Source organism: Ciconia boyciana, chromosome 2, assembly GCF_034638445.1.
Source record: "Ciconia boyciana chromosome 2, ASM3463844v1, whole genome shotgun sequence".
Lineage (NCBI taxonomy): Eukaryota > Metazoa > Chordata > Aves > Ciconiiformes > Ciconiidae > Ciconia > Ciconia boyciana.
Window position 1 is genome coordinate 10,384,335 of NC_132935.1, and position 13,152 is coordinate 10,397,486.

The following is a 13,152-nucleotide window of genomic DNA, read 5'->3' on the forward strand; positions in this document are numbered from 1 at the left end:
TTTTGTCACCTTTATTTTATAACTAGAAAAACAGAAAAGTATAATACTTTTTGTAGTTCTGTAGGGAAATTGTTGGAGCTGTTTTATAAACTGATAGTTTTCCATTGAACATACCAATGAAATTTTTTTCCTTCCTTTGAAATTTTTCTAGACAAAAAGCAGTTTTGCAGCAAGCACTTGCTCTTCTGCTTACAGCCTCTTGAAGCTAGCCGGGGGACGCTGGTCTTTTTAATTATTGCTTTATCCCCTCTCACCTTGACCTAACTGTGCCCTGGCAGGGAATGTTTGCCTACCTCTAACTGATTTACAGCAGATGTTAGTGGTAATAAATTATATCCCGCTTCCCCCAGCTCCTTTTTTTCTAGAGCTGCTTGAATGTTTTCAAATGAAAAGTCTCTCAATCTTAAAAGGCATTTTTTTCAAAATGCATATTTTGAGGGTTTATAAATATTTTCTCTTTTTTCCAATTATAGTGAAAAGCAAAGGCTGCTCTTTGTTCCTTTCCTCTATTTTTGCTTTCCTTTTGCTACTGGAAAGAGTTGCACTAAGAGGAAAATACAAGAAAAGGGAAGGTGAAAAAAAACGTGACAACAGAAGAACTTCTATGGAAAAAAGTGAATAACTGAAATAGCTCACTGGCAAAGCACATGGAACAAGAAGAAAAAAAGAAGTCCAACCCTGACATGTTTTAATTTTTCCCTGTTTTTCCACCAGTTCCCTCCTGACATCATCAAACAACCATTTGGTACTTGTTTCATGTAGCACATGCTAGGCAAGGGGAATGACTTCATGCCTCTAAAGCCAAGCCTTTGTTCTACCAGCTATTTGTGCAGATGCTGCTGCCAGCGCTCCAGCCACGCTCGTAGGGACCGACCTCCATCGCTGGCCTCATGCATCCTAAAAACTAGTAGGAGAATGACTGGCAATGTGAGGACCCAACTTGAAAGATGTTTCCTGACTCAGAACTGGGCTGGAGACCAGAGGAGATTTCCTGAGGCAGGGATGCCCCCAAAGCCCCGTTTTCCACCCCAGCTCTGCTGCCAAGCTCCCCGCGGCGTCGCTTGGCCAACACAACCCATCTCAGTAGACCAGGCGTGATTTCCAAGCCTGGTCACTTCCAGGGAATGCTGTAACCGATGCTGGTTTGCCAGAGCTTCTGTCTTCGAAATAATAAGCAGAAACACACCGTAAATAGTAGAAGGCGCTGAAGGAAGCCTTTTCCGATAATGATCCTATTTTGTTCCTGGTGGGTACCTTAATATAATGATATAGGTTAATATTGCATGTGGGACTTACATTAAGGCTATTTCAGACGAGTTAATTGCCAATGCCTTAAGCAAGGGCACCAGTTAGTGGATATTACCTCTGTGTCTAATTACTTCCACCAGCAAATGGCAAAGTGAAATTCAAGGTATTAATTTTTATCTTTTTTTTATTGCTAGGAAGTCCTAGGAGAACCGGAAAATTTGAAGACGTGGCATTCATGCTATGTAGGCAGGCCTGTCCCAAAAAGTCAATTTTAAGAGAGAGGAAGCATTTTTGGAAGCGGGCTCTTGCCTTAGGAGTCAGTGACCGCTGAAAAGCAGTGAAGGCTGCAATTGTCCTCCTGCAGAAAACACAGTGAAGTCCCCATCCTGCAAACACACAGGGGCTTAGTTCCGTGTGTGCGTGCGTTCTTGTAGTGCTATGGATTTCAGTCGGCCAACTCTCACGTGAACGTCACTTTGTTAATTACATCTGTGGGAGCGAGGGGTCAGCTCTATGAAATATTATTGCTTCTTCTTACTGTTGTAGCTAGCTAAGAGTTTTACATTAATAGTTTAACCAAGGTAGATATAAAAGAAATCAATTAAGCCTCAAAGAAAAAAAAAAGGTGATGATGTTAATGTTAGGGAGTGAACTACAAGACACAAAGAGCAAAGTCTATATTCCAGAAACAAGCAACCAAACAAGCTTCATCTTACTTTTACTAAGGACTGCAGACTTTGATCCTCAATTCCTTGACAAAATGGCATAAAGGGAGTTTTTAAACTCCCCTGTTCCTTTAAGAATGCTCTCCCTCTAATTTCTAAGGTGCCCCCCCAACCCTGCTGCACCAGCCCTAGAGCAAATGATCACTGGTACCCTGCAAGTATCTCACAGAGAGCTGTATAAATCTTGTGTTACAGCAAAAGAGAGGGGAAAAAACAGGTAAAACTAATTCAGGACTACCAAGTAGCCACGGTTGGTGGCACACAGGCGTTCAGGCAGGTTGCCCTGCTGTTGCAGGGCTCAGGGTGCAATATCATCTCCTTCTCAGAGGAGGAAAATCATACACGTTTTAACTAAAGCATCACTATGTAGAAATAAAGCGAGGAAAATCTCCTCGCCGGAGCAGTGAGGGAAGGAGAAGGCAGGGTTGGACGCAGGGCTGCTGCTCAGACTTTGGAGCGCTCAGACTTTGGAGCCCCCCGGGCAGCTTGTGTTTCCAGGCGTTGCATATCTGATTTCAGCCTCAGCCATGGGCAGGCTAAGGGTTAACGGGAGACGCAGCACGTTAACTGTATCTGTGGAGATTATGGCATGTTTATCCAGTGTTCAGATTTCCTGTCTGAGTGTTTGGATTTCCTGAAATCCCTGCTATCAGCCCAAGTGCTGTCCACTGAGCAGACCTTTCTCTCTCTCTCTCTCTTCCCCCCCCTTCTTTTTTTTTTTTACTTTGCTCACATGGTAGGTTTTCCTTCCTGCTCTCTTTCCAGTTGTAGTGCCTGTGTCTCCTCACCGGTTAGGACATTTATGGATGCAGCTCAACACCCTTAGACTCCAGAACTCTGGGGATTGCCGCACATTGGATTTCCTTTTTTATTATTATTATTTTATTTCACTTTATTTTAGCTTTTTGTGGCAAGAAAACCTGAAGAAACATGGTCTTTTTCAGCTGCCCATGGGAGAATATGTTTTAGTCTGAGATGGAATAATGGCCTTAGGTTCGAGGACCAAATCTGGAATGGGAATTCAGACTGCACGCATCCTGGTGAGTTACGGCGCGTTGGGGCTGAGCATGGTTGGTAACGAGCAGCTCTGAGACAGGGACAAAGGCTGAGCGCGTCCATTCAATGTGGCTGCTGAGCAAACTGCAAAAAGCAGATGGGTGACGCTAAAGTTAGAACTTTTTCCAAAAAAAACCAACTGAAGTCCATTTTTAATTCCTAAAAATACATGCTGCTCTACAGCCCAGATAACGTCTAGGTAAACTTTACTGTAGTAAAATGTATAAGGCCAGATTCTGCAAGTCCTTACTCATGTAAGTAACTTTTACTCACGTAAACAACCTCAGTGACTTTAAAAAGAGCTCATGTGAGAAGACTTGCAGAATGGGGCCCACATTGAGTAAATTGCAATGTCTCAATCTCAGCGAAAATTAATCTTAAAAGAAAAATTAGAATTTTCTGAGTGTCTTTGCATGTTTCCTTGGCCTTTTATGTTTTATTGTTGATCTAGATTTAAGTTTTAAGAAGAATCCATGTGCCAACTATTTCTCCTATTGTCTCTTAAATAAGTTTGCAGTAGGAGTGAAAACGTATTTCATGCAGCCGTGTTCCAGGAGGCCAGAAAGGGGCTTTCTGTTGTTGGAGGGAAAATGCTGAGTACTATGCTGCTCTGAATGAACTGGAAAGCTGCATTCAGACATGAGGCTTAGCTAAGGTTTTAGCTTCGTTTTTGGATGTGAGAGTCCATGACAGAATCATTAGCCTTAGGCGGTTTTAGTTAAACTGCAGTCACAAATGCAACGAGTTAACCAGTCTCAAAATGAGTGACTCAGCATTTGAAAAGAAAAAGTCTTCTTTTCAGATCTCTCTGAAGCAGATTTCATTGCTGGCACCCATGGAAGTGTTGTTGGAGTAAGATGTGGAAGATAAAGCATCACCGCTGTTGCAACTTTTATTCTGTCCCACAGCTGGAGGCTGTGGTTGCACTGAACATTCCTGAGCTGCTCCTTGGAGCTGCTCCAGGGATTCGGTTCTCTAATTTTAGGGAAAAAAAACTTGATTCAGAAATTGCTTAGATGTTAGGAAACATCTATAGGGAAAACAGCTTTCTATAGTAATTTTACTTTGGCCCTGATTTTCATTAGACTATTGAAAATGTCCTGAATCCCAGTATATAATACTACACGTCAATCAAGAGACTTTAACATTTAAATTCTTGGGGTTTAGCAGGAGAGAATACTTTCCTTTTTTATACCAATAAAGGGAAAGAGCCATTTTCCAAATTCTTTGCAGAGCTTCCAAATCTGAAGCTTTAAACTAATTGCCTGGTGTGCCAGCTTTCCACACAACCCTTTGTGATCCTGCTGCTCTTCTTCAAGGTTTTCTTTGGTATCAGTGGAAGGTTTGTGTGACACCAGCCAGACCAAACTCATGTCTTTTCTGCCTGCGAGCCTTCAGGAGTTCAGTTTTGGTTATGAACATGAGGCAACATTGAAACTGATGGCATTTTATGCATTGAAATGTCGGTTCTTGCTGCGTATGTAGGTTTGTACTCTCATTGTAGGGGATTGATCCCCCAAAAATGAAAGGGAGGACAAGGAACCCCTCACCTGAGTTAGACTGGACTGTGGTGCCCTGCCTTGCAGTTAACATGTAATTTGGTGGTCTGTGGTCAGAGATGCGATTAAACTGGCTACAGCAGAAATGTACTCCTCTCAAAGCTGGCAGAAGAGTCAAAATCTCACCAATGATCAGTGAACCGCAGAAAATACAGAGTACAGATGAGGACTCAGGGGAAATACGAAGACTTGTCTAGATCTACCCAAATCTCCTAGCTTTGGAAATTTTGTTGGCTTTCCAACGAGCAGGAGGCTTGGGACTAGGTCAGTTGTGGGTTTTTTCCCCCTTTTTTGCAGGACTGTCAGAAATTTCTGGTCTCAGTCAGGTTGGAAATGCTGTGGGAATAGTTTTTCTGGTGGTATTTTGGTATTTCCTCTTCTGCTCACACCCAGACCAGGAAGTGCAGAAGCACAACCTTCAGCTCATTGTGTACGTGTTTCTTTTTATAAACCTGAATTCTCTTCCCTCCTCCCCCCTTTTTTTTTTTGTCCTGATAGCCCTCACATAGGTTTATGGTTCTGTTTGATTTAGACTGTGGAAATTTTTTATATGTCTCCCTATAACTATACCAAGCACTAAATAGTTCCTTAATAAGTGATTATCACATTAATTTTGAATTATCTAAGTGCAGTATTCCCAACTCAGCTACCCACGGCCAATAATGTTAATGTGCCAGTATCCCCCAGCAGCTGTTTCTGCTGGCATTTACTCCTGTACCTTCAGCAGCATGAGGACTAACTGGCCACTAAGACCTATCTACTCAGTTGCCCATGAAGAAATTCTGCAAAAGGTCTTTTTTTTTGGTAACCGACTGCACCATTAAACCCTCTGAGATCAGACACTTCATGCCTTAATGTTCTTTCCCTCGCTCTTTTTCCCTTTCTGCATCAGTGAGGAGGTTCAGCTCATGCGCCCTCACTCCATGTGTCCAACTCATTCACCATCACGACTGCCAGTCCTCCTGCCTTTCTTGCTGTTGTTGGCACGTATGGATGAACAGTTTTGACAGGCATAGAGTCCTGCAGAGCTAACTTCATATGCACAGTGATGTTTCTCTGCTCAGATGATAAATGGACCAGAGGAACTAAACCACTTCCACTGAAACTGTTCCCCACATCCAAAGCTTTTAACCCTCCTTTTCGCACTGTTTTCTGCAAAAAGCAAAGAATGCAATTTTGTTTTGCACCTGAGCAAAGTGGATCATGTTTGGATTGCAGCTTTTCCCTCAAGACTCTTCTAGCCACCTAGTAGAGTCTTTAATCCACCATTTTATAAATGAAAATAAACTTAAGATGGATCTTAAAGTTGGCACATAGCAAAATAATTATCTATAATTCCACTTGGGTCCACTCTCATTAGTGCTAGATGAACAGCTATGCCAATTGTGTTTGGAAACTGTCGCCATGTAGGATTGGGTTTGTAAGACAATTTGCTCCTCAGTGGCTTCATAGTCCTCAAAAATACAAGGAAATGCAAGCAAAGGGAAATTAATTTACTTCACTAGAAAACTCTGTAATTTAAGAAGGTTTAAGCAGAGGCAATGGAATTACTGAGGGTTTCTGAGCTCTGTGCTTGTTTTGGGGTGTTTGGTTTTTTGTTGCTGTTGGCTCTAAGTCTCTCTCTTGGGCTTTGGGGAGCTGCAGTGCTTCAGAGAGAGGGCACGAGGTGGGGGAAGGAACAACAGTATGGTTCATTATTTCAGACACTGATTAGCAGCAGGGCTCAGCCTGGAACACGTATCACTCTCCTCCCATGTGGTACCCACAAGCCAAGCTCCATCCATGCTGAACAGGGCGTGATGTGAAGCTCCTCGCTTGGTTCCCCTGAACCCCAAAGCTGGGTTCAGCCCCGGCGAGAGGCAGCGATGCTTCTCCTGTATCCTCCTCTATCTCGGCTGGAGTTAACAAAATCCATCTGCCTCTGTGAGTCAGCAGAAAAGTATTCAGCTTTTATAAGAGTTAAGGGACATGGGATAGGGCAATGTCAAAGCACTGAAGTCTTCCCCTGGCTCAGCATTTGCACAGCACGCATGGAGAGGAGGTCGTGTTTTCAGTTCCCATTCACCAGACGAGCTGATTTACACCAGCGGAGGACTTGGCCCGTGGTGTACATGGCCATGGCTGTCGAACAAGGCTCCTTTCATCAGCGGTAAATGCGAACAAATGCCCAAACGGCAACAACCAGCGCGCACCGCGACACAGCGGCTGCTAGCAGCTTGGAAAAGTCAAAAGAAAACTCTATTTTCTTCTCATCAAAAGCAAAATGAGGAAGCCTCCCCCCTCCCCTTCCGCCTCCACCACTACCACCCTGGCTCAAGCAAGTTGATCCGTAGGTATTTGTGTGGGGGTTTGTTCTCAGCGGTTAACCACATAACAATTTGAAGCATGTGGCTAACTCAAAAGAAACTGCCTTTAAACGTTTGCAGACTGTAATTGCGTTAAGGAGAGCGGAGCCCTGGCCAGGGGCTGCTGGCCGCCCCGGGGACTGCGGCAGGAAGCCCTGAACATCCCACAGCAAGGTCCGGCAAAGAGGGAAAAAACCCTGATTTTTATCTCTAGGAGCTTCTCTTCTAGATGATGCTCTGCAGCCAAGGCCAGATGTTCCCCACCTCCTGTTTCATGTCTTTCTTTGGTGTGTCAGGGCGAAACACCCGGCAGGAAACAAAACGGAGAGAAAATGGGTGGTGATGGGTGTGTGGGGGGGCGTTTCGGCACACAGCTTTCATAAGTAAAGCCAGCGGAAAAATAACAAACAAATTGGAGAAGCTTTGCTGTGAAGCCGAGCGTGTCTGAGACCGTTGGGTGATCCCCGGGGGAAGCAGTGAAAGGCGCGCGGCTTGGGGCTGGAGAGCCAGGCTCCGGGGGGGACGGCAAGGAGCAACCCTGCTCAGGGCGGTAAAATGCCCCAACTGAGCTCTTCCGTCCCTCAAAACCTGAATTTGTTGGGCAGGGAGGAAAGACTGGAGGGAGGATATGTGTGAACGAGAGGTGAGCAGTTGTGTTTGTGGGGGTGAAGATCCTAACACCTGCATGGTGCCACAGTGCTCATCATCACAGAGCCACGGGGCTATAGCATCATCCAGTTTTAAAGAATTTGGAGCTTAAAGAAACCAATAAAACTGAAGATTGCAACATTTCCCCATGGGAGGAGATGTCTGTGAGACATTCTGCAAGTGGCTTGTGACGCCCAAAGGTCATGGGCTTTTGATCTCCATCCATTTCCAGTACATCCTCAGTCTGTGATTAGAAGAGCCTCTCCTTGGCTACAAACAGACATGCTCCTAAGTGTTCATTGTGCAAATAAAATAGTGCAATTAATCTTCTTCACCCAGCTGCAAGCCTCATTTGTAATTCAGCAGGTAAAAATACCGTATCTGTACAATCACCAGAATGGCCTCTGATCTAGGAAAGCAAATGACTTTTGGAGTGTGGCCTTAAGGTTGAAAATTCAACCTCCTTTGGAAAAAGGGCAAATAAGACCTTGTCAAGTCTTCTCTCTTGGTTACAGTGGCTGGAGCTGTGGTCTTGTGGCACGGGGATGGGGTGGGATTGCAGCTAGAAACTGAGTTGTGCCCCAGGGTCATGGGAGGATCTGCAACCACATGCATTTCTCCATATCTATTCTCCAGTCTGGGGAGAAAATAAATCAGCTTTTAGTTAGTGGCTTAACAACAGCCCTGGGATTGCCACCTTCTGGCACTGAATTACAATGTGACCATAGGCAAGTCACTGCATGGCACTACCCAGATCAGCAGCAGGAGAAGCATGGCTGGCTCCCCATTTCTTCTTGTTCATCTCTGGAGTAGCCAGAAGGGAGCACGTAAGTGGGAAATGCAGGGCACGTGGTTGATGTGCTCCTCAAAAGTACTGGGCCAAGAAGAGGGAGATGTCTCCTGCCAAGGCTGGCACAGCTGCATGCCCTTTTTATAGCAGTTGGCCAAATGCATAGAAAGCAATTGTCTGGCCAGAACTGCCAGACAGAGAGGCAGCAGGATGCTTCAGGCACTAGGAGAAACCTTATGGTATCTAGATTCAGCATAACACCAAGCCCTTAGCATAATACTATGGTTCTATATCAGAACATAAAACCATCGGAGCCAACACTTCAGGATCCTGTCTCCAGTAGTGGCTGTCGTGTGTAGGATGCAAGAGTTGAACAGGGAGGACATGTAGCGGCATTTTCCCAGATTATGGTCCCAGCTTTCCAGGATTTCACCTGGAGGGTTTTCTGAGTCAGAGCTCATACTTAGGAGGAACTTGTCCTGCAGATATTTGCAACATGGATTTGTAGGCTTTTTTTCTATTTAAACTAATAAACATTTTAAGCATCTATTTAAAAAAAGGCTTATATGGGTACAACAAATTGGTAGACAAAAATGGGTAGACAAAATCATGGAAGGAATTTTGTCCTGAATTTACAGCTATTAAAACATTATTGACAGTGAGGGTCCAATCCTAGTCTCCTACCTGATTTACAGTAGTGCTACAAACTGAATTTTGTGGAAATATTCCAGATTTATTTGTGGGTAAGTAAGATCTATGCCAGCACCGTGGAACTCTAATGTTTATTTTATCTATCTAATTTAGTGTGGAACTATATTGCTACTTTCCTTCTGCATTCAAATCCAAGCCCTTCAGTAGTCACCCAAATTAATATGCTTACTGATGTAATCATTTACCTAATGGTGTATTTGTCATAAAATGTGTAAGACTGCATTCTCTGCTGATGTAGGATACTGGCTCCATCCATCTGATCAGAGGCAGGTTGTAGTTGCATATCCTTTAATAATTATTTCAGCAGGTGTCCTTTTATTCTTGTTCTTAATTAGTAGCTGAGTACATAGCAAAGCTTGTCAGGATCAGAAATTCCTACAATTCAGTAGTTATGTATATTCATGAACAAAGAAGATCTCTACCTTGGTAGAATAATTTCTGATGATATTTTATTAAAACTAATGGGTACCATAATTCTACATTAAATGTAGAGCTTTTAAATTATGATGAACCAGCAGGGTATAATTCTGATCTTACACTTGTCCTAAATCAATGTCACAATCTGACTCCAGATGTAATCAATGGTAAGACAGGTCTTAGCCAGAATCCCAGATCTCATGGGTCATTTAAACTTTATTATTTTTATTTTCTGTGTTTATGAAGTTGTGGTTGAGAAGGAGCTATCATGTTCACATGTTGACCAGGATGGGGTTAAAAATCTACTTCTGACCCAAGATGATCTACAGCTGGTATTTGTTCTCACCACCTAGACAGACAAATGGGATTTGGCTCAGTTGAAACAAATTTCCTTACCATTGAGAATATTAGACTTAAAGGGCATCAGTAGCAGCAGGAACAAGGATAAAAAGGTGATTGTAAGTCATGTTTTGCTCCTGTATGCTGGAGCCATACGACAGCCTACCTGACACCTGGTCTGAATTAGAGAAATCGCTTGACTGTTGAGATTTATGTTTTTCTTTCTAGAGATCCAAGGAAGCTCAGAGCAGTAATTACACGGTCCCCCCTATAGGGTGGTATATACATGTATGCACATGGTATATCATAAACTCCTATGCTTCATCTTTTCCATTGCCTTCAAGCACAGAGAACAGCCTGGCTGTAAGGTTCCTCTTCAGCCAGAAATATCCTTCCCCCAAGGATCATTTCCAACACTAATTCTGCCCATTTAAGACCGTTTCATTTCCCAAACAGTCAGGAGGCCCTAAGCAGCTCCCTCTCAAGGCTGGAATCTGCAATACGCCCATGTCCTGTGAGTCATATTGGCAATTTCCTAAGCCAAGTCCTCCTATCGCTACAATTCGAGCAAGAGAGTTAGACTTACAAGTAAACTCCTACAATAGATTTGCACCATTAGGCAGATCAAGCACAAGAGGGGACATGACCCCAACCAGTGAGACCAGGTTTAGCCTGGCCCTAAGGAAAACAAGGAGTGACAGACAACACTTTTTCATGATGCTGGATGCTGAGGGACACCTTATCATTTAAGGGAATCTAGTTCGTGTCGTGATTTACAACCTGGGAGAAAAAAATAACTTATTTCACGGAAATTTAGATCATTTAAGTGGTGTTTACATAACACGTTACTGAGAACTCTGCAATATTTGTAGCCTGGTCTTGTGGCACGGGGCCTGTGAATCAGGCTGAGGCAATTGCCCTCGCTGTGTGTGCACGTGTCCCCCCAAGACTTTGAACCCCCCTCAACCAAGACAGATGGAGGAACAGAGCTCTCAAGCGCTCCTACACATTTTGTAAACAGGCTGATGGCTAGAACTAAAAAACACTGTTTGTAACCTCTGACTACCTGCTCCCCAACGGAAAAGCCACAACTACTGTGAGACAAAAAGAGAATGTCCACGGGAATGCTGCACTGTGCTCACCACAACCTGGGGGAAAAGCTTCCACAGGCATTTGCCCTTCAGGTGCCCACGTGGGGTTTCAGCTCTCCCAAGTCCTCTTGGTGTTCATGCAAACCTGCATGTGCCAGCGTGGCTTTCGGAGCAATAACAGTTAGGTGAAAGGCACCTGTTGTTATTTATCCCAGCACTTAAATTCTCTCTCCTTGGAAGAAATACCTTCTTGCAATATCACAGGCCATTAAACCACCATGTTAATGCGAAAAGCGTTTCCTGGGGATAATAATATCCTCACATCAGAATTGCTTGCATACTAGTGCTGGCTGCTAGTACAGCGGCAAAGTTTTGCTTAGACAAGCAATACCAGGAGAAGACCCTGTTTGCTAAAGCTGCCCATTGTAGATAAAAGCTTAAATCGGTAATTTTCAAAAGCTGGTTGCCTAAAATTCAGACCCTCAGCTCATACCAAAGTCCTGGATAAATTATTTCAATGTCCTTTTGAAAGTGAGGTCAGTTATTTCAGTCCACTAATTATGGTTTCGGTAGACGGGAGTTCAGCGCTTCCTCTTCAGTTTCCCAGTGCAAGACAATGTATCTCAGTCCTGAGCTGTGGAACATTTGTTTTTATAATTAAAGGGCCTTTCTAAATAGAATTCATCAGCTGGGCCAGACTGTTGAAGACAAGTCAATTTGCGTCTTGGATAAAGACACTGGGCTCCCTCCAGAATGTGAACTTAGACGGGAAAGAAACTCAGATCCCCAGAAAGGACCGCTTAGTGCTTTCGCTCCTTAGCACCTCCAGCCATCTGCAACGTATATTGGTTTACCAGGCTTAGCAGGAGATGGGCGGTGGTCACGAACACCAGAGCTGAACAGTCTCATCCAGCTCCTACTCCAGATGCAAACTGCAGCGGGCTTTGCTCTGCTTCCCACAGATGCAACACAAGGGAGGAGAAGGACCGCAGTGACCAGGCAGCATCTGTGTGAACGCTGGCAACACCCTCTGGTTTCGACAGTAGTTATCACAAGAAAATATGTTTCTGCTTTGTTCTTTCCTGTGCATGACAAAAACAAATAAGATATTTGTTTCCCAAAAAGGAAATAGGTTCATTCTGGAATGCGCTGGGCAGATCAGGTTCTTCTAAGCACTGAAGGATACATATGTGAGATTTCAACATTTTTAAGCCCTCCTAGGATATTTGTGCAATATTAATTGTGTCAGCTACTGCACTGTTTTTGCAGCAAACAGTAGACCTGATGTAAGGAAACCTGGCCTCATTCGTGCTGTTAATGTAGTCTTTCTTAGAAGCAGAAGCTATTTGCAAGATCATAATTTCCCTCACAGATACTATTTTTAATTGGGGAAGAGTTCTCTCAGAGGAGTAATAGTCTTACTTCTGTTCACATCTGCGCAGTATTTTCCTGATCAGGAAAGGGGATCTGAGCAACTGCTTCTCTAAGTAATAATGAACAGAGAACTGTGCAGTAAATCATAATGTGCAATAAAATAAAAAACAAAATTTGGCTGGAGATTAATGACTGGAATGGGACTTACTGAATTAAATTGGATCAGATGTTCCCTGGAAAAAAAATCTGAGTTAGATTCACAGTGCTCTATGGTTTTGGTTTTGTTTTTCACAAAGGAAGATTTAACTTGATTGTTTTGTAACTACTAACAATTTCTAGGCCTTGCAGAAGTGGTCTTAGGGGCCTGGAGGAGAGGACAGGAGGGAACTGAACATGGAGCCTCCCCAACACACAATGCCATTAACTGCTCAAGTGCTACAGAGGGCATCACATTTTTACAAGACACGAAGGGCTGACTTTAGTTCCCACCTCCAGGGGCAGATTCACAATTACAGGTCTGCTACAGAGACAGATAACCCTCAACTCTCGATGGCTGCGATCAAAGCCCAGTTGCACCTCTCGTGTTCCTTGTTAGGTGGTTAGGTGCCTCCTTCTTACTGTGCCTTCTTCTGTGAACCCACTTTTAAGTGTCAAGCCTTCCAGATGTTGGTTAAAGAGACATATGGGCAGCTGACTCAGGTTTTGAATTTTCCCAGGGACCAACACACCCAAAACCGACACTTGTGTTTCACCGAGGCTTGGTGTTTCAGTGCCAGATTTGCTTGTGACTCCAACCTCAAGTGGCAAAACATTTGCGCTTCTAGCATTGTTCACTGAAGAAACAAACTT

At 43.8% G+C, this 13,152-nt stretch overlaps 1 protein-coding gene across 2 annotated transcripts in view; it reads left to right on the plus strand.

Moving 5' to 3' along the window:
• The first annotated feature begins 2,748 nt into the window (after nucleotides 1–2,748).
• The window catches only part of ASAP1 (ArfGAP with SH3 domain, ankyrin repeat and PH domain 1), a 220,773-nt gene continuing 210,369 nt past the window's right edge, over nucleotides 2,749–13,152 (plus strand). Inside the window, exon 1 of one of the 2 annotated variants that reach the window (XM_072851885.1) lies at nucleotides 2,749–3,013. The gene's annotated coding sequence lies outside the window, so the exon portion shown is untranslated. The remainder of the gene's footprint in view (nucleotides 3,014–13,152) is intronic. The other variant, XM_072851884.1, reaches the window with a different exon arrangement.